Raw genomic sequence first — 27,003 nt, forward strand, 5'->3', positions numbered from 1 at the left:
TTATATTAACAAATTATATTTCATTCAGCTATCATCCAATTGATGATGGCATCCTTTTTTTTTTTTGCTACAATAAAAAAGACTTGCATGAATATTTTTGTGTATACAAGACCTTTCTTTCTTTATTTGTTTTCTTTGGGGTTTATACAGGATGCCACTAGGTCAGAAAGAATGGATTCTTTATTGATTTTGAGAATATATTTCCAAATTGCTTTTCAGGATAGTATGACAAATTTACAACTCCTTGAAATAGTAAATTAGTGTGTTTATTCTCCCCCCCTCACATTGTCTCCAACTATTATTTTCATTTTTTATCATCTTTGTCAATCTCATAAGTTTGAAGTGGAATCTCAGGTGTATTACAATTTATATTTCTCTTATTATTAATTATTTAAAGCATTTTCACATAGTTGTTGATAACTTGCATTTATTCTTTTTTTCATCTGTTTATTTTCAAAACATATACATTCACCTTTATAAAACATTGTGTTCCAAATATTTTTTTCCTTTCTTTCCCCTAGACAACAGGCACTCACACCTTTCAGATTAGGAAAGCATCAAGTGACTCATCAGGTATCTCAAACTTTTCAATCTTCCTTCCTTCCCACTCCACATCCTACATTCCAGAAAATAAGAATTCCATCACCACTTTCTTCTCCCATTCAAAACTCTTATCTCATGTGAAAAGGGCAACATGTGAAATTCTTCTATACATATTTCCACAATTATCAGCAACATTAAAGTTTATCATATGTGCACATTAAGTTTAATGTTTGTTAAAATCAGGAACTGAGGGTTGCAAGGCTGTGGAGGGAAAAAGTCCAGGTCAGAAAAATAGAGCAGATTAAAACTTCCAAGTTAATCAGTATTGGGATCAACCAGTATTGGCTAATGTACCTCCAATTTAGGCTGGATTGGAAGATTCTGGCCTTAAAACATGACAGAGGATTTTTAAAAGTTCATTTCAGATTTACAATCATCTCTAATATCATGCATCTCCTTAGATCAGCCCACTATTTTAGGTACTTAAGATCTTCCAGTGTGTTAGTTATCCCTCTCAAGTTTGTGACATCAGCAAATTTAATAAGCATGCCATTTTTGTTTTTATTCATGAGTTTGACAAAATCATTAAATAGGTTAGGGCCAAGCACAGATTACCAGAATATTCTGTTTCAGAACTCCTGACAGCTGGCATTGTACCATTAATGGATTCTCTTTCAACCAGTTTAGAATCTGCCTAATTATACTATCATGTAGTCAACATCTCTCTCTACATTTTTCCATACAAATAAGATGAGATGCTTTATAAAATTCATTTATAAAACCTAGGCAAGCTATATCAACAGTGTTTCCAGATCTACTAGTTTTTGTTCAGTTGTTTCAGTTATGTCCAAATCTTTGTAACCCCATTTAGGTTTTTGTTTTCGTTTTTGTTCTTTTGCTAATATACTGGAGTAGTTTGCCATCTCCTTCTCCAGCTCATTTTACAGATGAGGAAACTGAGGAAAATAGGGTTAAATAACTTGCCCAGCATCACGCAAATAATAAGTGTCTGAGGACTGATTTGAACTCAGGAATATGTCATGGAGTATCAGAAGAAGGAGTTCATCTGGGTCAGAGGATATGAATTCATTAAAGGAAACTAAATGGCTCTCTTACTTTTCTCTTACTTTCTGGGGCCTTCACTAGCCTATTTCCTCTATTTTATTTTTTCCATTGCAAAGATCCATTTTCTTACCTCCCTTTCCTCTTCAATGGCAACTCTCTTAATATACCTAACATTTAGGTTGAGATCAATGAATTATTTTCAAATTCCATTATGTCCCTGGAGGTTAATACTAGATTCATGTAGATTGCCTTAGAACTTTATTGGATGGAATTGGCAAATTCCTTTCTTACATCCTAAGTACTGCCTCCCCTTCAGATGAAGATAAAGCAAAATGAAACAAAATTATGGGTCTCCAGGGTATACTCCATGACAATAACTATGGGTCAACCCAGAGTTCATGGGATTTTTATATGGAGAAAATGAAGACTTAAAAAATACCTCTATATTTTAATAAAACTTTAGATATTATTCAAGAGTGATCATTCCACAAGTAAATATGTTATCTTCTGTACTCACTCTCCAACCCAATATGATACTACTCTTGAATCAATATGGAACAAACGCTGGAACTAGAATCACCTGATTTGGATTTAAATTCTATCACTGCTACTTATTTACTCACTAACTGTGGCCTTGGACATATAACTTGAAACATGGTTTCCTCAATGATGTGTAAGAGAACCAGGAGTAATGAGTTGATGTTGCAAAAAGGGAAATGTTGAAATAGTGTCAGGGAAAAAAAATCCTATTAATGCTTTCCAAACATGGAATCATTTCCATTCCTTTGAGTTCTTCAGGCAAAGAACATTTGTTAAGTATGCTAAAATAAGAATTTCATTGAATCTGGGTTAAGCTAGTTAGTCATTGTAATGGTAATCTCTCTCAAATTCTTTGATTCTATGTTTCATCTCTAAACCTATTCACCTAAATACTGTTCACCTAGAGATATAAAATAGGCAAAAATACTGACTAGAAGGTTAAAAATCCATAACATAAATATATATATTTCATAAATATGCCACTTTTCTGAGCTACACACCTCTTACCTACTCCAGGTTTCTAGTATATATTCATGTTACTTAATTTTTCAACTTTAGTAGCTAACTTCTCTAAATATTGATGAAGCTCTGTAGAGAATAACACCAGATGCCAGCTTTCTTCTAAGTCCATGTAAACAATTGCTTGAAAAGAATTGTCAGGATGGAAATATTACCATACTTTAAAAACATGTTGGTATCCAAAGATATTATCCAGAAGAAAAGATTAATATATAAACATATTTAACACTGTGGATAATAATGTTATTTTGTCATGCTCAAGGAAAATATTTAAATATGAAAATCATCAGGTTTATATAGAAAAAAACAGAATCGGGGGAAAAAGCATAGCCTTTTTTTTTTTTTTTTTTTTTTCAGATTAGAGAAGGGAAAGGTGTTTTCCAGCCCTCATTTCAGGTTGGGAGCCTAAGGAATCTGTGGCTCCCATGGTGAGTTTGTAATGACATTGCTTTTTTGTAGCTCTGCTAATGAATTTGGGGTATGTCTTCATATATGAAAAATATACTTCATCTAAAATTTGTGTTTGGGAGCTAAGAAAACATATCTGTACTCATACATTAAAATAAACTAAGAAATACATATTAATTCACCTTCTTCCCAGAGGAAAAAGATAAGGATCTTCCAAGATCCTTGAACTCATACCTGGAGAATATCATAGTGATTTCTTTGCTCCTCAGAGTTGCATGGTCCAAAGAGATGTCTCCATTAGCTGTACAAAGATGTGGAGAGTTCTCTGTGCATCCAGCTTGAAATCTCTCAGCTAGCTTTATAAGAAAATTTCCTGAAGGAAAATCTCAATGCCTGTTTTAAAGTAGCTAGAGCTATCCATTATCTTTTGACCTATATCTGAAACAGGGTTACCTATTGGTAAAGTTTTCATCTAGCTTTAGGAGTTACCTGAGGCTTTAGATATGCTCTGACACAGCCTAGGGCCACAACAAAAAGGCAGAATTCCACTATTTTATAAAGAGTGAATTATACAATTGTGCAATAGTAAATAAAAAGGTATTGTCCTCACTAAGAATACTGAGAGGTAGTATAGCTTTAGTGAAGGAAGAAGCAAATCCAGGAAGGAGTCTGTATCTAACTGAAGACTTAGAAAAGTTCGAGATCAGGAAAATCCAATTCCAAACAGGGGCCAGGTGCTGAAGCTTAAGGAGCAGAAATAAGTATGGGCACAGAGAAACTGAGATGAAAAGGATCTTGCAAATCAGTCAAAATGTATTCACAGTGATAGAAAAAAATGAGGGTGAAGCTAGCTGTCAAGCAAGAAATTGAGGCTCTAATCAGGTGGAGCTATAGGAGTATGTAGGAAGGACAAAAGGGAATGATGACATCCAGGTGGGTTTAAAATGACCTGAAGTTCAAGGGAGGACTTCTTGGGAATAGATGAGGAACTTACTTTCTCATCTATATGGCCAAGGAAGATTCATAGGTTCAACATGGCTACATAAAACAACAATAGCTCAATTTAGGGGCACAGGGGATGGCCTAAAAGCTCATGCTAGGAGAGCCGATTCTGGAGGATACTGAGATTTGCCAGATTTAATAGTTAGCTGTCAAACCAGAGTGAGTTGACCTAGAATCAAACTTAGATAGCAAAGAGGTGAAGAATAAGAAGAGGGACTATGGTTCTATAAAGTTTGCCAGCTGAACTAAGCCAAGTTGAATTAAGCCAAGACCAATCTAAGGCTATATTTTATTTAAAAATTGTGCAAACTCATTTTTCCCTATGCTTTTCTATTTCCTTTTTGTTTTATTTTTAGGAAATTACTTTTGAAAATTCTAAATGTGTTTTATGTGAACTAAGGGGAAAAGTTCTGTACTTCTAGACCAAGAGAGACAAGAGTCAAAAATAGAATAGATGGTAAAAGCAATTGTTTTGGTACCCTGAATGGAATTGAGACATAGAGAAGTAAATCATGGGAGGAGAGAATCAACTTTGATTACTGAATCTTTCCAACCTCAGTTTTCCCTTCTTTCTCCCTCCCCTCAGTACATTACATAAAAATGAATTTGTAAAGAATAACAGACTTGCCATTTTGGTTCATGTGTTGTCTTTGTTAAATAGCAGGGACAACAAAAGTCCATTTCAGTTGATTGTAAGATAAGAACAACGTTCTAGTGCCCAGTATAACTTATAAATCTTGTTGAAGGTTTAGCCATTGCTGGGTTCTATCCATACATGTGCATTATCTTAATATTCAAGGTCAAAATTACATTTTGGGCTCAATTATCTGGATGTATTAGGCCAGAGTGACTTTTTTTTTTTTTTTTTGGCTTGGTTAGCCAGCATTTACATATGGTTTTAAGATTTGCAAAATGCTTGACATATATTATTTAATTTTATTCTTACAATAACCCTAAGAGATATCTGCCATTTTGTCTGTCTCTTCATCCACCTCAATTTTACAGAAGAAGAAACTGAGGTTAAGAGTGATTAAGAGACTTGCTTAGGATCACAAAACTAGTAGTGGCTGAGGTAGGATTTAAATTTATAGTTTCTAGACTTTGTTTAACACTCTATCCATTGTTATACCTCTATGGAACCAAAGTTTTTCTTTCTGTGTCATCCTCTCCTTTCCTTTTTCCTCCTCTCCCCCCCCCACCCCCCTTCCCTGCCACTTTTCTTTCCCTTAAGTTTGGAGGAAAAGCAGGCACAATGGCATAGTGAATAGAGAATATGCCTATGAAAAATACTTCTTCTGTGTCCTTGGGTAGATCATTGTTTTGGGAATATTTCTAAGACTAAAAATCGCAAAGATGGAGCCTACTACATTGATTGAATGTCCTTTCCAGGAAAGGACATAGAGGGGGACAAACACTACCTATGAAGTTAAGGACAAGACAAATGGGTCCTCTAAATACCTCCTTGACTTGTCCCCACTGTTCACAAACAGATACCAATGACATCAGAAATCTTCATGATAATATAAAGCAGTCTCATCTGCCAGAGATCCTTACAAAGAATGACTTCTGGCGAGAACTCCTGGATGAGAAAGTAGAGTCCTTACAAAAACCATTTTATGGCTGAAGAAACTCTAAGTGAAGGACTAGCTTTAATACCGACCTGACTCACAGTAATGATGTGAGGATTAATTAATTAATGACTGAAGCACTTTGAAAATACAAAGGACTATATAAATGCTAAATATTATTAAATGTTAATAGTCATGTTCATGCACAACCCTGATATTAATTTAAATTTCTAAACCTTATTATCAGAATGAAATGCATAATAATGAGCTTCTCCTAATAAATATTTTGTTTATGATGTATTTAGAGTAGTTTTATTTATCTAGCTGGGGAAAGTATAAATTATAGCGGGTGGCAAAAAGGTTGCTGCCTTTTCTTCATGATAATTAAAATGGAAATTTAGAGAAATATAATGAATACATTAGGCTAAAATTCTTTGTGTTTGAACAGCTGAGGTTCTCTGGATAACTCCATGCCAGTATTTGCTATTGTTTTTGGAGTTGTGACAACCTAATTTTTGGTTGTGCTGGTTTATTTATTTGGTTTTGTGATGTGGTTCCTCTTCCTAAAAGTGCTCTATGACATCTATTCCTTCCTCAAATTAAAGAAAATTACATTAAAAAAATTTTTTTTGAGAAATGATCCCTTGAGATAATTAGAGACTCAAGGGTGTTAAAAAATCAAGGCTGGGAACTCCTGTTCTATAGAGCATGTATTGCCTGAATCAAGGAGCATAGTGCTCTCATTGCTTTATCCACAGGGGAGGTGGGTTTATTTTGTCTTTCTATGGAGTGCCCTGGATCAGTAACTAACAATCTGAGAGCATGCTTAGAGGGTGGTGATGGGGAATAATTTGTTATTTCAATTAGAGAAGACCTGAGTGAAGTCTTGAACTGGGAAATATTCAAAGATCTATTTATACATTACTTATCAAATGACTCTAGATGTTTATATTTAGGACACAATCAGCTTGATTAAACCCCACAATCTCTGCAGACTCCATCAATGTACAATTGTGGAATTTTCAACCCATGTCCTGGCAGGAAGACAATTTCTCCTGAATCCAGACACACCATTAGAGGATTACATATCATAAGCTAGGAATAGCCTAACCACTCTTTTTAGTAATGCAGGTGAAAAAATTAAGGTGATCCCTCAAACCCCTTCTGATTAAGATCAAGCTTTTGAACTTAGAAAAATAAAGATTGTTAAGTCAATCTAAGGAGCCCAGATTAATCTCAGTCAGTCTCTCTCTCTCTCTCTCTCTCTCTCTCTCTTTCTCTCTCTCTCTTTCTCTCTCTCTCTCTCATTGTGTGTGTGTGTGTTAGAGCTCCTATTAAAATTTTCTATGTAACCTTAGAAATCAGCAAATACTACAAATCAGATCTTAATTAATTATTTTTGCTGAACTGGTTATTAAACAATTGCCAGGATACTCCTGGTTTGAATATACAGGGCTTCTTGAACTTTTTCCAATCATAACCCCTTTTCTCCTGAGAAATTTTTACATGATCCTGGGAATATAGATACATAAAATAGGTGTACAAGTTAGAAGCTTTGCATTAGAATAATGTCAGGCAAGGGTTATCAGGCTCAAGGGATGACCAGTGCATATAAGTTTTAGGGTTCCAAAGAGCACTAGATAACATGAGGGTACAGAGGGCTTCTCTAGACTCATAGTAAAAGCATTTGTGAATGAGAGGACTCAGAAATGATATTCTTTTGATGATAATATCCATCCCCAATTTTATGTGAATTATAGTCTCAATAAACCAGGATTTGTTAAGGGTCTACTATACATGAGTATTGCATCTATAAGGAAAAAAAATGAAATACTTCCTGCTCTCAAGATATTCATATTCTATCAGGGGAATCAGACTACTCACTTAATGATCTATGTGTGTGTATATATGTGACATGTATTCATATGCACATATACATATGTGTGCACATACACATAGTCATTGGAAGAGGGAAGACCCTATCAACCTGTGGGATCAGGAAAGGCTGTGGGTAGCATTTAAGTGGAATTGGAAGGAAATAAGGAATTTCAAGAGGTAGAAGTCAGGAGGGAGTAAATACCAAGTCTGGTTGAAGAGGCATGGCTAAGATACTGGTATGGGAGGTAGAGTGGTGTATGTGGACAACAACAGCAAGAAAATTGCAGAATTCATGAAGCAAAATAAAGTGTATAATGGAAGTGAAAAAGTAGATGGAATAATGTTAGAAAGGACTTTAAAAACCGTATCCTAAAGGCAATAGTCTACCACTTTGGCTATATTTATAGCAAATGCTATTGTTGTTGCTTTGGTATGGACCTGTGTGCTCACTGATAGCTTGTAGCCGTGAATATTTCTTGCGACATCAAGGGGCTAAGTGATTTGTTGATAATAATACTACACAGATGTATGTGTATATTTATATATATGTATATGTTTACATATATATGTATATGTATAGCCATATACAGAAGTCAGATCTTCCTGACTCAAAGGGATAGTTTACTATTCATTATCAATGTTCTTTTCTATACCAATGATTCTCAGTTCTATTTATTCAGTCTGAAACTCTCTTCTAACCTCCAGACTCACATTTTCAACTGCCTATCAAACATCTAAAAATGGATGTCCTATAAATGTTTTAGCATCAATATGTTCAAAACTGAGCCTATTATCTTGTCACCCAAACCCTTTGCTTCCACACTTTCCTACTGTTGTCAAAACACCACCATATCACCACCCTTCTAGTCACCCAATCTCACAAACTAGGAGTCACCCTTGCGATTCCTCATCCTCTCATCACCCTCTCCCTACCATCCAATCCATTGAATAGTCTACATGATTCAAGTTTCTCTCCAATCCACTCTCTACTCGGTTGACAAATTAATCTTTCTAAAGCACAAGTCTAATCATGTCACCCTCTTTATTCAGTAAAACCCAGGAGCTTCTTGTTTCTTATAAGATCAGCATAGACTCCTTTAGCATTAAAAATTCTTCATAACTGGCCTCCTATCCTTTTAGTCTTCCCACCTGCTAATTGACATAATGATACTGGCTTCTTTGCACCAGGTTCTTTATTAACCTGTTCAGGGTTTTGCCCAATAAGCCTGGAATTCTCTTCCTTTTCATCTCATCTCTTGACCTCTCTGACTTCCTTCAAGCCACAGTTAAAATCCTATCTACTGAAGAAGTTTTCCTAATCTTCTTTAATGTTTGTGGCTTCATTTTGTTGATAATTCCTAATTTACTATATATGCATATATGTACACACGTATACACACACATATGTATACACACATATATATGATTTGTATAGAGTTATTTCCATATTGTCTCCAACATTACACTATGAACTTCTTGAGAGGAGAGACTGTCTTTTGCCTTTTTTGTATCTTAAGCGTTTGGCACAATGCCTACTACATCTTAAACACGTATTGCTTTATTACCTGATGCTATGTAATGTTATCTCTCTAACTAGTTTATATATGAAATACTAGTGCCAATATTTGTGGGCAAAAGGTGAACTAGGGGCCTAAAATAATTGTGATACTAGTTGTGCCCCTTATGCTAAAAGAAAAGGTCTAGAAAAGAAAAAATTGTTAATTGTCATTAACAATCAAGTAAAGATGTGTGCCTTGCATGTGACAGGTATTTGGTGAATATAGCTTGGTTTAGATAGAATGGAAAGGGAGAACTGATGGAAGAAATGACTTAGTGAAGAGAGTAAGAATTAAGTAAGAGCATAAGATGGAAAAAGCAAGATAGAAAAATTATTGCAAACTATGTTCCTAGAAAAAGACTACTTCAGATTTTTGAGTGGGATAAATCAGCCACATTAGAGGCTCTCAAACTTTTTGAGTACAAATGTCTATTTTTCACATCCAACATTTCAGGGATGCCCAAGTCATAATAGGAATCATTTGGTATCCATTTTTGAAAATACCTAGTCACACATATTTGTCAGTGCTCTTAAATGTATTATCATAAAAGTATCTGCATACATTTGAAAAACAGTAATGCACCTATGTGTGAGATGTTATTTACTCATTCTTCAGAAAAATGCAAACTGCAGTTTGATATAAATCTAGAAGATATTGCTTGTTAATAGAAAATATCTTCTTTCCCTTAGAGTCAGGGTCTTGACAGCCTAACTGGCTGGGGTGTAACATATAGGCTCAATAAATTAGGATATCTGTTAATCCCAACAATAATTTAGCTTAACTGTTGAGTCTGGATTAATATCTTATGTATCTGTAAGTTGTCTAACTCTATATGTTTTTAGATTTTTTATACCACAGGAGATTAAGTCTTAGCAGAGACATAGCATGTGTTTAGGGAAGACTAGTATCTCTGGTGTTAGAACTTCTGGGCCCCTTTCAGGATTGCTTTGGTGAACACCTGATCTATCCAACTCTCACTTGTGGCTCTAAGAAGTTGCAGCATACATATGTACTAGGGCCCTATCCTAGTAAATCATTTTGGCAGATGGGCTAAAACAGGTGGAGGATGATCAAAGGGTCTCAAACCCATTATTAAGTTAGGGGGTGTCTACCCCAAACATGTGAAGACTTCCCCTGATGGAATGGATGGATGAGAACAATTCGTTCCAATGGCCATCACCAGTTGTCTTGACTCTATCTTGCCACTGAATAATGATGACTCTGGAAGAGAGAATGAGGCCACTGATTTTGTTCAATTCTGACTCACTTAAATCAACTTTATGCACAAATTTTAAAAAATCTTATATATTTTAGGGTGGACTGACTGAAATGATTTGGATTGCTAACTCAAAAGGAGTGTTGTTGAGTAGTAAGGAGCAAAACTGTATTGCCAATACTAGGGCTTAAAGTAGAGAATTTCATTGATGGAAAAACAGACCAGAGTCTTTTGTGGGGCGTAGGCCTCTACTAAACGCTACTTACACAGGTTATGGCATGTGTAAATATGGATAAGAGAAATTATATCTGAAACAATAGCAGGATTTATAGGTTTCATGAAGAAAGTCTGAAGTTAAATTGCTGTTATTGATTGATCCAAAAGCTAATAATGATCACTTTTACTGAAATTCTGGAGAAATGAATTCCTGTTGTTCAAATCCTTTCCCCCCAAGATAAAGTCAGAGACCATAAGATGATACAGATATACCTTTCAACTTGGCTGGAAAAAATGCTGAAATTGACAAATTTCTCTCAGGGAAGCTTTAAAGGAGATTTATTTTAATTCTTAAATATTGTAAGAAGAAAGTTGGCTACAAGAATGTAGAGTAATGATAGTTATAGATATTTTAAGAAATTATTGTACAAACTAAAGGGGAATATCTCGATTCAACAGAACATGTAAAATCTATATAAATATTACTGAAAAATAAAATTATAACTTTTCTGATGCAATAATACAAAAAGTACAACATGAATTCTGAAAAAGAAAGATCATGCATTGACCCCATATTTATAATATAAGCAACCACAGAGAAAATAGTTAAATTTATACTTCTCACATTCATGGCTTTTTGGGATTCTGAAAAATGATATGATAGAATGGGATAAACAGAAACTGAAATGAATCTATGAATATCTGAAAATAACAGGTTAGCAAGAAGTGTTATCATAAAAATATATCAATATTATTTAAAACAAGTAACAGTACCTCCCACGTAAAACTTTTTCATGCTAAAAAGTAGATTACTCAGTAATTCTTATAAATATGTAATTGGGGGAAATGATGCAATAAAGAAAAAGAACCTCAAAGGAAAACACATAGAAATCTACCATATCTTGATTAGCAATTTCCACTAACAAAAATAGAGTATCACAGTTAAATTTACGCTTAATCAAATAAACAAATGATTTAATATTTGACAAGTATTTATTAGCCATCTATTACATACTCAGCAGGATTTCTATCAATAAAAATAATAGCCTTCAGCATAAAATTACTAGATATAGTAAAACTTCAAAGTAAGCCAGTCATTTTTAATATTTAGGAAGCTTATTAAATCCAGAGAATAAAAATGATTTAATATAAAATGAAAAAGTATAACAATAAGAGGAATAATTTTCCAGCATTTCAGAAAATATATGGTAAGAATGAAATCCAAAATCATATAGATGTTATATTAATATTTAAATATGGTGATGAAACATGGAACTTTGGTGGAATGATAAAGAAGATAATCCACATTGTAGAAGTGAAAAAGAACAAAGAATCAATAAGCATTTATTAAATCCCTACTACGTGAAAGGCACTGTACAAGACATCAGAGATTTAAAGACAAAAATGAAACAATTTTTCCTCTCAAAGAACTTACATTTTATTAAGGGAAACAACAGAGATTGCTATAAATATAGTATATACAAAGTATAAACAAATGAAATATACATAATTTCAGAGAGAGTAAAGATTTAGGAAAGTAATATATAATAAACCTGTAAAGATAAGCTAGGATAAATATTATCTTTAATAATATTTTCTTTTTTTCAATTTCATATAATTTTTAAGCATTTGTTTTTCAAAATTGAATTCCAAAATTTCCCCCTCTCTTCTTCCTCACTGAAACAGTAATTTGATATAGATTATACATGTGCAATTTATACAAAATATATTTACCTATTAGTCATGTTGTAAAAAAAAAAATACAGACAAAAAAGGACCAAAAAAGTAAAAGATAGTATGCTTTGATCCATCCATCCTTGGGAATTGTCTTGGCTTATTCTATTGCTGAGAATTCCTAAGTAATGCATAGTTCTTCATACAATATTGCTGTTACTATACACAATGTTCTCCAAGTTCTTCTCACTGCACTTTGCATCAGTTCATGTAAGTCTTTCAAGTTTTTCTGAAATCATTCTGCTTGTCATTTTTTATAGCACAATATTCCATCAAAATTATACACCCCAAATTTAGCCAAGTCTTACTTCATGAACATCCCTTCAATTTGCAATTCTTTGCCACCAGAAAAAGAGCTGACATAAATATTTTGTACAAATAGACCATTTTGCTTTATTTTAATCTCTTTGGGATATAGATCTTCTAATAGTATTGTTGGATCAAAGGTATACAGAATTTTGTGGCTTTTTGACATAGTCGCAGAATGGTTGCATCAGTTCACAACTTTACCAATAGTGTATTTGTATCCCAGCAGTGCTTGGATTAATATTCAATAATGTCAAAAGTAATTGAAAGACTAAGAAAGATGATTGAAAATAGGTGATTATGGAATGATTACCTATGCCTCTATCTGTCTGTCTGTCTTTCTATCTATCTATCTATATCTTGTTTGTGAATAATTGTATGCATGGTGTCTACCTGTTAGATTAAGAGCTCCTTAAAAGCAGGGACTGTGATTTTTTGCTTTTCTATGTATCCCTGATACTTAAAAAAGTCCCAGGAATATAGTAGAAATTTAACAAATTCTACTCAACTGACTAATTAACTTTGCACAAAGAAGGTTGAGTTAAATAAGAAGATTGGAAACCAGTTTGCAAGGATTTGGGAAGCCAGTTAGAGTAGAGGAAATGAAGTCAATCTGTCAAAAACAAACAATAACAGGAAAATATACTTTTAAATTAAAAATTTCAGTTCTAAGAGCTTTATGATATATTTCCCTCTGGCTCCACTCACAATCTCTGAGACTTCCTGTAACAAAACATTTTAGTCACCCCTTCTTCTAATTTGGTATCTTCCTCATTAGAATGCAAACTTCTTGAGGACAGGGACTATTTCACTTTCCTATAAGAAACCTTGATAGTTATCACAGTGCCTGACATATATCAGGTATAAAATAAATGCTTGTTGTTTTATTAATTGAATATATTTAAGAAGAAAGATGATAAAGTTGACTATGGACATTATCATGTCTACAGTAAATATACGAAAAAACAAAATGTTAATCAAGAAAATTACATTATGCTAAAATGTTCTAGAAAATGAATCAATATAAATACTATATACACACACATATATATGTAATCTATATGAATATATATTATATATATATTTATATAGCATCTTTAAATATTTAAAGAAAAAGCTTGATTAAATTAGAGGGAGAATAACATAGCAAAGTGTGGGACTATTAATGTATCTTTTTCACACCTAAACATTTCTAAGGCAGAAAAGAATAATAATAAGCTTAAGAAACTAAAAAGAAAACAAAAACAATTTTTAAATTTTTAAATTAAAAAAAAAGAATCTACAAAGAATTTCAGTAAATTTATAGTTAATAGATCTCTGGTGATTTCTGAATTGACATAGGAAGGAATTTCTGTATAAATGTACATGGCACATTTATAAAAATTGACCCCATATTGGGGCATAAAGATCTAATTCTAAGTTCAGCAATAATTGATGTCCCTGAGAATTGCTTTATGGAAGTTTTGTTCTAATGCACTCTTATGAAGATGGTCAAGCTCTTGATCTTCAAATATAAGAACAAGGAAATGAAGTTCATCTACAATAACTAGTTCTTGCTGAAATCTTATTAGCACTCTGAGATCCCTACTTCTCTTTCTTGATGTTCTCTGACCATTCCTTTAAGTATACATCCTAGAATTTTGCCAGAAATCTATGTCAAGTCTACTGATTTATATAGTTTTAAGATTACTTTTTTCCCTTTCTTGAAAAATGGAATTATTATTGGCTTATCTTGGGCAAGGAAAAAATTCTTGGAGATGGCACCATTTGATCTAAGACTTCAAGGCTTAAGATGCAGGGTGACAGAACAATATTAAGCTCACTTCAGACCAAGAACACCAGGTTTCAATTTCTATCTCTGATTTGTATTAGCTATATGACCCTGGTCAAGTCACTTAACTTCTCAGTAGTCTAGGTCATTTGGTGTCAAACTAAAATAGAAACAGATCCCTGAAGGTCACACATTACTTTAGAAACAAGAAAATAATAATATCCAGGTTGTATTTTTATTTATTTTGTTAAACATTTCCCATTACATTTGAATATTGGTGGGAACATATGGCAAGGAATCCATGAGTTTGACATCTCTGCTCTATGTCAAGTCTGTAAGAACATTAATTTTAGAGAAGGTTCCCAACTATATTGCCAAAGGGTTTTCTTATCTGGGAATCATAGTTCCATTCTTCATTCCCATCCTTAATAATAGTTTCAGTCTTCATTCCTATCGTCAGTAGTTTTAATAGGTAAAAATGGTATGAGAGAGATGAAGATGCTAAATATTGTAGAAAGCCTGAACAAAAGGGTGAGAGGTGAGATAGAATGTGCTGTATATAGGGAGTAGTTAATAGTCTAGTTTGGCTAAAATATGAAGGGGAGTAATGGAAATAGTGGGAGATAAGGTTGGGAAGATCCCACCATGTCAGATTATGGAGTGGCTTGAATATCAAACTATGGTTTGTAGACTTAACATTGTGAATGATAGGCAGTTAATGACTGATTTTGAGTTGAAAAGTGATACGATTAAATAACAATTCTGAATTATTTCTCATTCTCAATGCCATGAAAATTTGAACCTGTTTTAGTCCAAACAAAGTCTCTAAAAGGAATGGCAGGGTTCAATCAGATAAAAGACTATGTAGTGGCCAAGGTCTACCATGGGTTCACCACTGACTGCTTTCTCAGTTCTATCAAAACCACCCACAGGACATTCTAAACATTAATTAGTAAGAGAATACAATGGATAACAAAAATGAAAATATCTCTCCAATGCATGAATATGGAAATCATGCACATCTGCAATATCTCACTGAGACTGGATAGAGCATAGAAAAACTGAGTGCTACCCAAATACCTCTGGTGTGATGAACCAAAAAGAAGCATACATACCCAGAGAGGGCAAAAAATTGTAAGCATTGAAGCATAGGTTGAAGCTCACAAACAATGGGTAGCTCTAACAATAGACTCTTCATTCATGAAGAAAAGTATAAAACTCAGGTTTCCACTATTGGTCTCATCTCTCTCTTTTTTAACCTTCATAAATAGGCATCATCAATATCATCACTTATATTGTCATCAAAATGAGAAATCCATTTGGATGAGGAAGGGAATGGATAAAAGAAGCCAAGGCAGACAGAAATAAAAGGTCATTGCCCTAACAAGGATTTCCACTGTAAATTTATTAAAAATGAACTGAAGTTCTGGTTACCAGAACTGAGTTAAATCTCTGAAATAACTGTATCTTAGAGGAAGTATGGAGTTAAATGAACATGTATGTCCTGTTTCTGGGTTACTATGAGACTTTGTTTCCATTTTTGCTTTTGCCTTCTTAGTCATTTAGTTTTACATATTTTATGTTAGCTTTTTAAAAAAGATAAATAAAATGATCTGCATGTGCTTGCAGCCTTACCTATACGAGTATCTTGACCATTGCTTATCTTTGACTAGCCCAATAAAGACTTTAATGCTCACATCTTTACTTCTGAGAAAACTATCTCTCTTTTACCTCTCATGTGTTAACCCTGAACTTGCCATGCAAATTATTCAATTTTTTGCACTTTGGGCCTGAGAAAATTGCATTTATATTTGAGTTCCATTAGAAGACTTCATGCATGATTGAGCATGTTTATATTCTTTCTGTGTTATCCAGTTCCTTGGATATAAAACTCATCTCTGACTCAGTGGTATGGCAAACATTTTTTTCTTACCAAAAGAATATCTAAGTAACTCAAAATAGGCAGAGCAAGAGGAAAGATGTGGGCATCACATGTAGATTATTTCTCACAAGCAGCTAAATTCCTGGAATTGAAAAAAAAAACAAACATCCAATTAGGTATTTTGAAATAGCTCCTGGCTGTGTCTATATGATCCCAAATATTCAGAAGACAAGTGAAAAAGTCAGACAAACAGCCTATTGAATAATTTCCAGAATTGTACAGGTGGAATCTATGGTCAGGGATCTAAATATATCTGCAAAGAGCAAAAGACAAAAAAATGAAGCAAACAAAAAACTCTAAATGCTAATTCCAACAAAAATAAATTATAATGGATTTGGATACTATGGCATACCATACTTTTCACAAATGAACAATATCATTATTTTATATTTATAAAATAAAAATATTCTATTCTGGTAATTACATAATTTTTTTCAGTACATATTTAAGTTCTGATATTAAATAAAAGCATTTCTAAATTTTTAATGATCACAATTTTCTTGTTCATTTCAGAAAAAAATTTATTTGAATATATTGTCTGAAGCTTCTAGATATGGGGCAAAAACTATCAATGGACAAAACTCATAGACACATGTCAAATAAATTAACAATAAGTCTTTTAAATTACCAGGCAGATTAGAACTAGTTAAGCATTATAATTTATATTTCTTGGATTTGGTTTGGTTTGTTATTCAGTCATTTCAGTCATGTTCAACTTTCTGTGACTTCACGTGGGACTTTTTTGGCAAAGATATTGGAGTGGTTTGCCATTATCTTTTCCAACTTTTCTTCTCTATTTCTGTGTTTCTTTGATTAGGCGCTATACATGTTTATTGGAAAAATGGAGGGGGGTATATGAACAATCACACAATTAAAGAATTTTTGCATTAAGAGGGATCTAAGTAGCAAATTTTCCCCAAATAATTCCCATGATATATCTCAAAAAGTAGCTTTTCTAGTCCTGCTTGGACTCTCAACAAGAAAGAAACTTCACTACATTAGAGGAAAACTCATTCCCTGAAATTAAATCTAAATTTGCTGTTTCAATTTCTACCCATTACCCCTGATTATACCTTTTAGCACCGAGCAGAATAATCACAATAATCAAGACAGAAATCAAATAATCCCTAAATTTTTTCAACTCCTGGCTAAACATTTGTTAAACAATCAGTTGTCATGGATTTGGGATTCTTCATCATTTTGATTTCCCTCCTTTGGACTCTTTTAATCAATCAACACAACATTATTTGGTTGCTATTTTGGGCCAAGCACTGGGGATACAAAAAGAGGCAAAAAATAATAACCCTTGCTTTCAAAAAGCTTGCAATCCAATAAGAGAAATCATGCAAATAAACATACATACAAAGCAAGCTATATTCAAGATAAATAGTAAATAAATAAGAGAGGGAAGTTACCAAAATTAAGAGAGATTAGGAGAGGCTAACTGTAGATGATATGATTTTTGATTAAGACTTTAACAAAATTTAATAATTCAAAAGACAGTGATAAAAAGGGAGAGCATTGTAGTCATGTGAAATAGTCTGGAAAAATGCTTGGAGCCCAATTTTTCAAAAGTATTCTTAAAATATAATGCCCAGAATTATATCACTTTCTTATTTCTACAAATTATACCTTTAGATTTAGTTTTTTTAGTCACCAAACCAAAATATTGATTTATATTGCACTTGGCAGTTCACTGAAACTCTGAGATCTTTTTCAGGTAAACTTATATCTAAATATGTCTCATCAACCTTATATTTCTGAAGTTGATATTTTATTTCCAAATGTAAAACTTTTGCATTTATCCATATTGAATTTCATCTTATTAGATTCAGCCCAGTATTCTGAGACAATCCAGAACTTTTTGGTTCTTGACTGTCATATAGTGTGTTAGCCATCTTTCCCAGCATTATGTCATCTGAAAATTTGATAAGCATGCCATTTGTGTCTCCACTCAAAATTTTGATAATATAGGACCAATCATGAGTTCTAGGATACTCTGTGGAAGAACTCATAATAAATTGGTGTTGAAAGATTAATAACAAATTTTTTATTGCACTTTCTACCAGTTCTAAACAAATATAATTTGTATTATTGCCTAACCCCTTCCCCACAAAAATAGGGTGAACTTCTTTTTCAAATGTCTTGTTGAAATCCAGATAGAAAGTCTCTGAATTTTCTGATATAATATTAATTTTAATGGGGGGGGGGAGACACATAAAAATAGTTGAAAAGGAAGGAGTGTTGGGGACAAAGATATTTAGCATGGAATTATGGTGGAGGAAATTGATAGAGTAGCATGAAAAGAAATGGAAATGATCTGAGCACTTTCCTTAAAAGAGGAATGAAAGTTCCAAGAGGAACCAACTAACTGTTTTACAAGTGAGTAAATTGTAGTTATATAATTTTAAAAGGGGGAGAATTCTGGTAATATGGTGGAGTAAGTTGGTAAATTTCAAGGTGTCTTGGTTTCCCCCACAAATAAAACAAATTTGTGCTTCAGTGGCAACATAAATTGGGAAAAAATCAAGAAGACTTGGGACATAATGTGGGTCCTCTTGATATAATCAAGAAGATCTGAAGAAAGACCCTGAAGAAAGAAAGACCAGGATTAACCTATCTGAAATGAAAACATCTCGCTGCTAGCTTTGTAGAAACTTCAAGTGGGAATCTCTTGGGCTAGCTGGGTATGGCTGGAGCCTCTGCAGGAACCACAGACATTTTTACCTCCTTGACTTTTTGCCCAGTGGGGATTTGAGTTTGGGAGGAGTGAGTAAACCTCGACTGATCACAAACCAGCTCCAGCTGTGCTGCTGAGATACGGCCTTGGCCGAGAAGGAATCAGCACGGAGTTAATACAGTGGCAGTGGGGTAAGGATGCTGCAGGTTGTGGCCACTTAAGGCATCATCCTTCCTATGACATAATTAGAGGTGCTTATACTAATACTTCTTATTTTAAAAAATGAACTGCCAAGAAGAAAGAATCCCATCATTGAAACTTATCATTGGAACTGGGAAGACTGGAGTTCATCTTCAGAGGAGAACACTTTAGTAAAAAAAATTCTACCACAAAAAGTAATGTAAAATGGCTCCCTGCTTAGAGAGAATTTATAGAACTTAAAAAAAAAAGAATTAAAAAAATGAAATGAGATACAATGAGGAAAAAATAAGGAAAAAATTAAAATCATCCAAGAAAAACAAGATTATTAAAAAAGGTTAACCGATTAGAAAAGGAGATACTTTGAAAATTAGAATTAGGCAAGGGGAAGCCAGTGAAGCTATGAGAGACCAAGAAATAACAAAATTAATTATAAAAAATGAGAAAATTGAACAGAATCTGAAACATCTTATAAGAAAAATGACAATTCTGGAGAATAGATCAAGAAAAGAAAATATAACAATAATTGGAATGCCAGAAAATTGAGATAAAAAAAGAGAACCTTGACACAATAATGTGGGAAATGATGCTAGAAAATTATCCTGAAGTGATAGAACATGAAGGCAAAGTAGAAATAGAAAAAATCCACCAATCACCACCTAAACAAGAGCCTTTGTGAAAAACACACAGGAATATTATTGTTAAATTTCAAAATCCCTAGATCCAAAGATCCTCAAGAAACAAACAAACAAACAACAACAAAAAAACTATTCAAATATGCTAGAGCTACAATTAGAATTGTACAAGAGTTAACAGCAGCTACCATAAAAGATTGTAGGTCCTGGAATCATATCTACAGACAAGCAAAAGAACTAGATCTGTGGCCAAAAATATCATGCCCAGAAAAATTTATCTATAATTTTGAAAAAATAAAAAATATTCAATGAACGTGCAGGTCTCTAGGACTTTTTATCAAACAAGCCTAAAATTGACAGAAAATTCATCATATAAGAGCCAATATTAAATATTATTTTCTTTTTTTTCCAATTGATTAGATCTGACTTTATTTCTTTTTTTCGTTTTATTTTTTTATTATTATTATTTTTAAATTTTATTTTATTTAATAATAACTTTGTATTGACAGAATCCATGCCAGGGTAATTTTTTACAACATTATCCCTTGCACTCGCTTATGTTTCGTTTTTTTCCCACCCTCCCTCTACACCCCCCCCCCCCCAAGATGGCAAGCAGTCCTATATATGTTGGATATGTTGCAGTATATCCTAGATACAATGTATGTTTGCAGAACCGAACAGTTCTCTTGTTGCACAGGGAGAATTGGATTCAGAAGGTAAAAATAACTCGGGAAGAAAATCAAAAATGCAAATAGTTCACATTCGTTTCCCATGTTCCTTCTTTGGGTGTAGCTGTTTCTGTCCATCATTTATCCATTGAAACTCAGTTAGGTCTCTTTGTCATAGAAATCCACTTCCATCAGAATACATCCTCATACAATATCGATGTCGAAGTGTATAATGATCTCCTGGTTCTGTTCATCTCACTTAGCATCAGTCCATGTAGGTCTCTCCAAGCCTCTCTGTATTCATCCTGTTGGTCATTTCTTACAGAACAATAATATTCCATAACATTCATATACCACAATTTACCCAGCCATTCTCCAATTGATGGGCATCCATTCATTTTCCAGTTTCTAGCCACTACAGACAGCCGCTACAAACATTTTGGCACATACAGGTCCCTTTCCTTTTTTTAGTATCTCTTTGGGGTATAAGCCCAATAGAAACACTGCTGGATCAAAGGGTATGCACAGTTTGATAACTTTTTGGGCATAATTCCAGATTGCTCTCCAGAATGGCTGGATGTGTTCACAACTCCACCAACAATGCATCAGTGTCCCCGTTTTCCCGCATCCCCTCCAACATTCATCATTATTTTTTCCTGTCATCTTAGCCAATCTGACAGGTGTGTAGTGATATCTCAGAGTTGTCTTAATTTGCATTTCTCTGATCAATAGTGATTTGGAACACTTTATATTATTTTCAAGGAATTCAACAAGGATAAACTAAACATGGACAAATTGCTTATGTATTTTTACATGAGAAATGTATACTTTATGTTCAAGATTTACATCAACAATAGAGTAGATCAAAAGAAAGACTGGCAGAGTTAAGGCTAAAATAGTAATTATGTTATACAATGAGCTGCAGAGGAAGATCTGACACAGAGGCATTAGAGGAGGGGAGGAAGACATAGTTCTGGACACCTATTCATATCAGGAATGAATTCAATAGGCCATACTAAATATATACCATGCAAAGTAAATAAGGGGGGAAGGATCAGTGGATAGAGATGAAAAGAATAGGGGAAGAAGACAAAGGAGGGATCCCTGGGTGGGAGAGGATTAAGTAATAGTAAGCCAAGTTATGGAGCAGAATTTAATTAAAGAGTCACCAGGGATAGGAAAGAAAGATGTGTGTATCTGAGGTGTGTGTGTGAGTGTGTATATGTATGTGTATATCTACATATGTATACAGAAATATATTTTTCTTAACTATTACCTTGGGGGGTGGGGATGAAGAGGATATGTGTATGTATATATATATGTTATATATAATATATAATGTATAAAATATAATATATGTAATGTATATATATGTGTGTGTGTGTGTATATATATATATATACACATATATAACTTCTTTACTGCTTAGGGGTAATGAGGGAATGTAAAGAGGGAAAAGAATAAAGTAAAAAAAGATGTGCAGCAGAGAACAAAAGAATAATTTACAAATAAAGAAAATATGGACACTCAATATAATTTCTACTATATTTATATTCTGTTTTTTCAAACAAAATAAATTTGACAATTTTTTTTTACAATGTCAAAGAGCTAATAAATTTCAGAGCTTGAATTTAAATCATTCATCTTATACTATGCTGGATTGGGAGTCAGGAAGATGTGAGTTCAAATCCTGCTTTGAACATTTATTAACTATCTGACTCTAGTTAAGTCACTTAATTGCTCTTAGTCTTAGTTTTCTCATATGTAAAATGGAAATAATTCCCTAGGGTTCTTTAAATGAGGATAAAGGGCTTTGCAGACATTAAAATTATGTATCAGTGTTATATATTATTCTTAAAATAGTTCAGTAGAAGCACTAGGCTTGGAGTCACAAGACCTGATTTCATGCTTTTCCAAATTTCTTTTCATGAATCCTGAAATACAAATAATCTCTCCCCAGTTATACCTTAATTTGTACAAATTTCTCTGTCTGGAATAAATGCCTTCTTGTATATATTGTTATGTCCCTCATTATCCCCTTTTACTTTCTTTTTTTTTTTTTGAATTTTTGAATTTACTTTTTTTCTTTTTAATATACATTGCTTTATGAATCATGTTGGAAGAGAAAAATCAGAAAAAGGGGGGAAAATCATGGGAGAGAAAAAATAAACAGAAAAAAGTGAACATAGCATGTGCTGATTTATATTCAATTTCCATAGTTATTTTTCTAGGTGCAGACAGCATTTTCTACTCAAAGTCTATGGGGATTGCCTTGAATCACTGAACCATTGAGAAGAATCAACTCTTTCATAGTTGATCATTGAACATTCTTGATATTATTGTGTACAATGTATTCTTCATTCTGCTTATTTCCTTCAGCATAAGTTCTTGTAAATCTTTCTAGGCCTGCCTTTCTAAAATGATTGTGTTCATCATTTTTATAGAACAATGGTATTCTATTACCTTCATATACCACAACTTACTCAGCCATTCCCCAATTGATGGATATCTGCTCATTTTCCAATTCTTTGCTATTACAAGAGCTACTATAAACACTTTTGCACATGTGGATACTTTTCCCTCCTTTATGATTTCCTTGGGATTCAGACACAGTTGAAATATTGCTGGCTCAAAAGGTATGCACAGTTTGATAGCCTTTTAGACATAGTTCCAGATTGCTCTCCAGAATGGTTAGATCAATTCACAACTCCACCAACAATGTATTAATGTTCCAGTTTTCCCACACCTCCTCCAACATTTATCACTCTATTTTCCTGTCCTCTTAGCCAATCTGAGAGATATGAGGTAGTACTTCATAGATCTTTTAATTTGCATTTCTCTAATCAATAATTATTCAGATAATTTTTCCATATAAATAACTATAGATCATTTGAAAATAATCTATTCATATTCTTTAACCATTTATCAACTGGGGAATAACTTGTGTTCTTATAAATTTGACACAATTCTTTATATATTTTAGAAATGAGGCCTTTATCAGAAACAATGATTGTAAAATTTTTTCCTAGCTTTGGATTTCCCTTTTAATTTTGTTTCTATTGGTTTTGTTTGTGCAAAATCTTTTTTAATTTACTATAATTAGAGTTGTCCTTTTTGCCTTTCATAATGATTTCTAGCTCTTCTTTGGGTCATAAACTCCTCTCTTCTCCAAAAGATATAGGTTAAATTTTCCCTTGCTCTCCTAATTTGCTTATGGAATCACCCTTTATGCCCAAATCATGTACCCATTTTGACCTTAATTTGGTAAGGGTTGTGAGATATAGACCTATTCCCCATTTCTGACATTATTTTCCAATTTTCCTAGCAATTTTTGTCAAAAAGTGAGTTCTTATCCTTGAAGCTGGATTTGGGGGAGGGGTTATCAATACTAGATTGCTACAGGTCTTTATTATTGTGTTGGATTTCACTGATCTCCCACTCTTTCTTAGCCAGTACCAAATGGTTTTGATGACTGCTGCTTTATAATATAGTTTTAGATCTGGTACCACCCCTTTTACTTTCAAGTTAAAAACTTGAGTCTCAGATCACTTTGTCTCAGATAAATATTCATAAACCAGCCTTTTTCATAAACCTTTGACATTCAGGTAGATACACTCATACAAGGACATTGAGGACTATCTATATCTGATTTCATTTGAAGACGAGTTATTCTTCCTAGGGTCATAAAATACAAGATAATTCTTCCCTGAACCAGTGATCAAAGATTTTTATCCTAAATAGCACATCAAAAACTCATGTAACAAAGGTAAAAGCAGTATGTCATCTAGAGCTTTAATAGTATTGCCTTTTAGTACCTGTAGTCCTGTCAGACAAACATACCACAAGCACAATTCAGACTTGGTTGCTAGACCACTCTCCTTCTTCTATGTTCTCTTCTTTATACTTGTACAGCTGACTGCACCTGGTGCAGTTCCTCATCATCACTTCATCCCTGTAGTATCTCAATAACCTTTTTTATTGGTCTTCCTACCACATGTCTCTTCCACTAGCCTCTACTCAGCTTCTAACATGATCTCTCTAAAATACAGGTCTAGCTATGTTACTCTGTTATTCAAGCAACACTAGAAGCTCACTATTATCTCTAAGATCAAACAAAATCCCCTGTTTGACTTTTAAAGTCCCTCATAACCAGACCTCTCTCTATTTTTTCCAGTCTTCTTACATTTTACTCCCCTCCATCCACTCTTTAACCATTTGAATTGAACTTTAAAGTGCAATTATTTGAGCAAAGGTCAATCCAACCATATGGAATGGTGTTGGCATGAGGGTTGGGAAGGTACAAGTTAGATTTAGGGAATTTCCATTGATCCAGATTAGCTGAAAACATAGATTGAATAGAAGAAAGGAATATGTGAAATTAGAAAGGTAGACTGGCAACTGCAGATAATGATGGATGTTGATAATGATACTGATGATGACCTATGTTATCATTTACATAAGACTTTACTGTTTATAAAGTATTTTAAATATTTTTATTCTGTATTTGATAAACATTCTTAAAAGTATACTTTAGAATATAAAAAAACAGAAAAGGGAATTTAAATGAAGTTGCAGATTTTTATACTGTATAAGTTGATTTTTTGCTATTTTTAGTGCATGAGAAATTCAACACAATGCTTTCAAAATTGTCTTGTTTATTTATTCTTCTTTCTATTCTTTTCTAAGTATTTTTTAAAATGCTTCAATGAATGGTTTTCTTTTCCTGCTTTTCTTTGTTTTTTTTTTTTTAATTTTTTATTTAATAATTACATTATATTGACACTCATTTCTGTTCCGATTTTTTTTTCCCCTCCCTCCCTCCACCCCCTCCCCTAGATGGCAAGCAGTCCTTTATATGTTGGATATGTTGCAGTATATCCTAGATACAATATATGTTTGCAGAACCGAACAGTTCTCTTGTTGCGTAGGGAGAATTGGATTCAGAAGGTATAAATAATCCGGGAAGAAAAACAAAAATGCAGATAGTTCACATTCGTTTCCCAGTGTTCTTTCTTTGGGTGTAGCTGCTTTTGTCCGTCGTTTATCAATTGAAACTCAGGTCTCTTTGTCAAAGAAATCCACTTCCATCAAAATATGTCCTCATACAATATCGTTGTCGAAGTGTATAATGATCTCCTGGTTCTGCTCATTTCACTTAGCATCAGTTCATGTAGGTCTCTCCAAGCCTCTCTGTATTCATCCTGCTGGTCATTTCTTACAGAACAATAATATTCCATAACATTCATATACCACAATTTACCCAGCCATTCTCCAATTGATGGGCATCCATTCATTTTCCAGTTTCTAGCCACTACAAACAGGGCTGCCACAAACATTTTGGCACATACAGGTCCCTTTCCCTTCTTTAGTATCTCTTTGGGATATAAGCCCAATAGAAACACTGCTGGATCAAAGGATATGCACATTTTGATAATTTTTTGGGCATAATTCCAGATTGCTCTCCAGAATGGTTGGATTCGTTCACAACTCCACCAACAATGCATTAGTGTCCCAGTTTTCCCGCATCCCCTCCAACATTCATCATTATTTTTTCCTGTCATCTTAGCCAATCTGACAGGTGTGTAGTGGTATCTCAGAGTTGTCTTAATTTGCATTTCTCTGATCAATAATGATTTGGAACACTCTTTCATATGAGTGGTAATAGTTTCAATCTCATCCTCTGAAAATTGTCTGTTCATATCCTTTGACCATTTATCAATTGGAGAATGGCTTGATTTCTTATAAATTTGAGTCAGTTCTCTATATATTTTGGAAATGAGGCCTTTATCAGAACCTTTAACTGTGAAAATGTTTTCCCAGTTTGTTGCTTCCCTTCTAATCTTGTTTGCATTAGTTTTATTTGTACAAAGGCTTTTTAATTTGATGTAATCGAAATTTTCTATTCTGTGATCAGTAATGGTCTCTAGTTCATCTTTGGTCACAAATTTCTTTCTCCTCCACAAGTCTGAGAGATAAACTATTCTATGTTCCTCTAATTTATTTATAATCTCGTTCTTTATGCCTAGGTCATAGACCCATTTTGATCTTATCTTGGTATATGGTGTTAAGTGTGGGTCCATGCCTAATTTCTGCCATACTAATTTCCAATTATCCCAGCAGTTTTTATCAAATAATGAATTCTTTTCCCAGAAGTTAGGGGCTTTGGGTTTGTCAAACACTAGATTGCTATAATTGACTCTTCTGTCTTGTGAGCCTAGCCTTTTCCACTGATCCACTAATCTATTTCTTAGCTAATACCAAATGGTTTTGGTGACTGCTGCTTTATAATATAATTTTAGATCAGGTACAGCTAGGCCACCTTCATTTGATTTTTTTTTCATTAGTTCCCTTGAGATTCTCGACTTTTTATTGTTCCATATGAATTTTGTTGTTATTTTTTCTAGATCAATAAAATATTTTCTTGGAAGTCTGATTGGTATAGCACTAAATAAATAGATTAGTTTAGGGAGTATTGTCATCTTTATTATGTTCGCTCGGCCAATCCAAGAGCACTTAATATTTTTCCAATTATTTAAGTCTGACTTTATTTGTGTG

The sequence above is a fragment of the Antechinus flavipes genome, chromosome 4 (genome assembly GCF_016432865.1).
Source record: "Antechinus flavipes isolate AdamAnt ecotype Samford, QLD, Australia chromosome 4, AdamAnt_v2, whole genome shotgun sequence".
Lineage (NCBI taxonomy): Eukaryota > Metazoa > Chordata > Mammalia > Dasyuromorphia > Dasyuridae > Antechinus > Antechinus flavipes.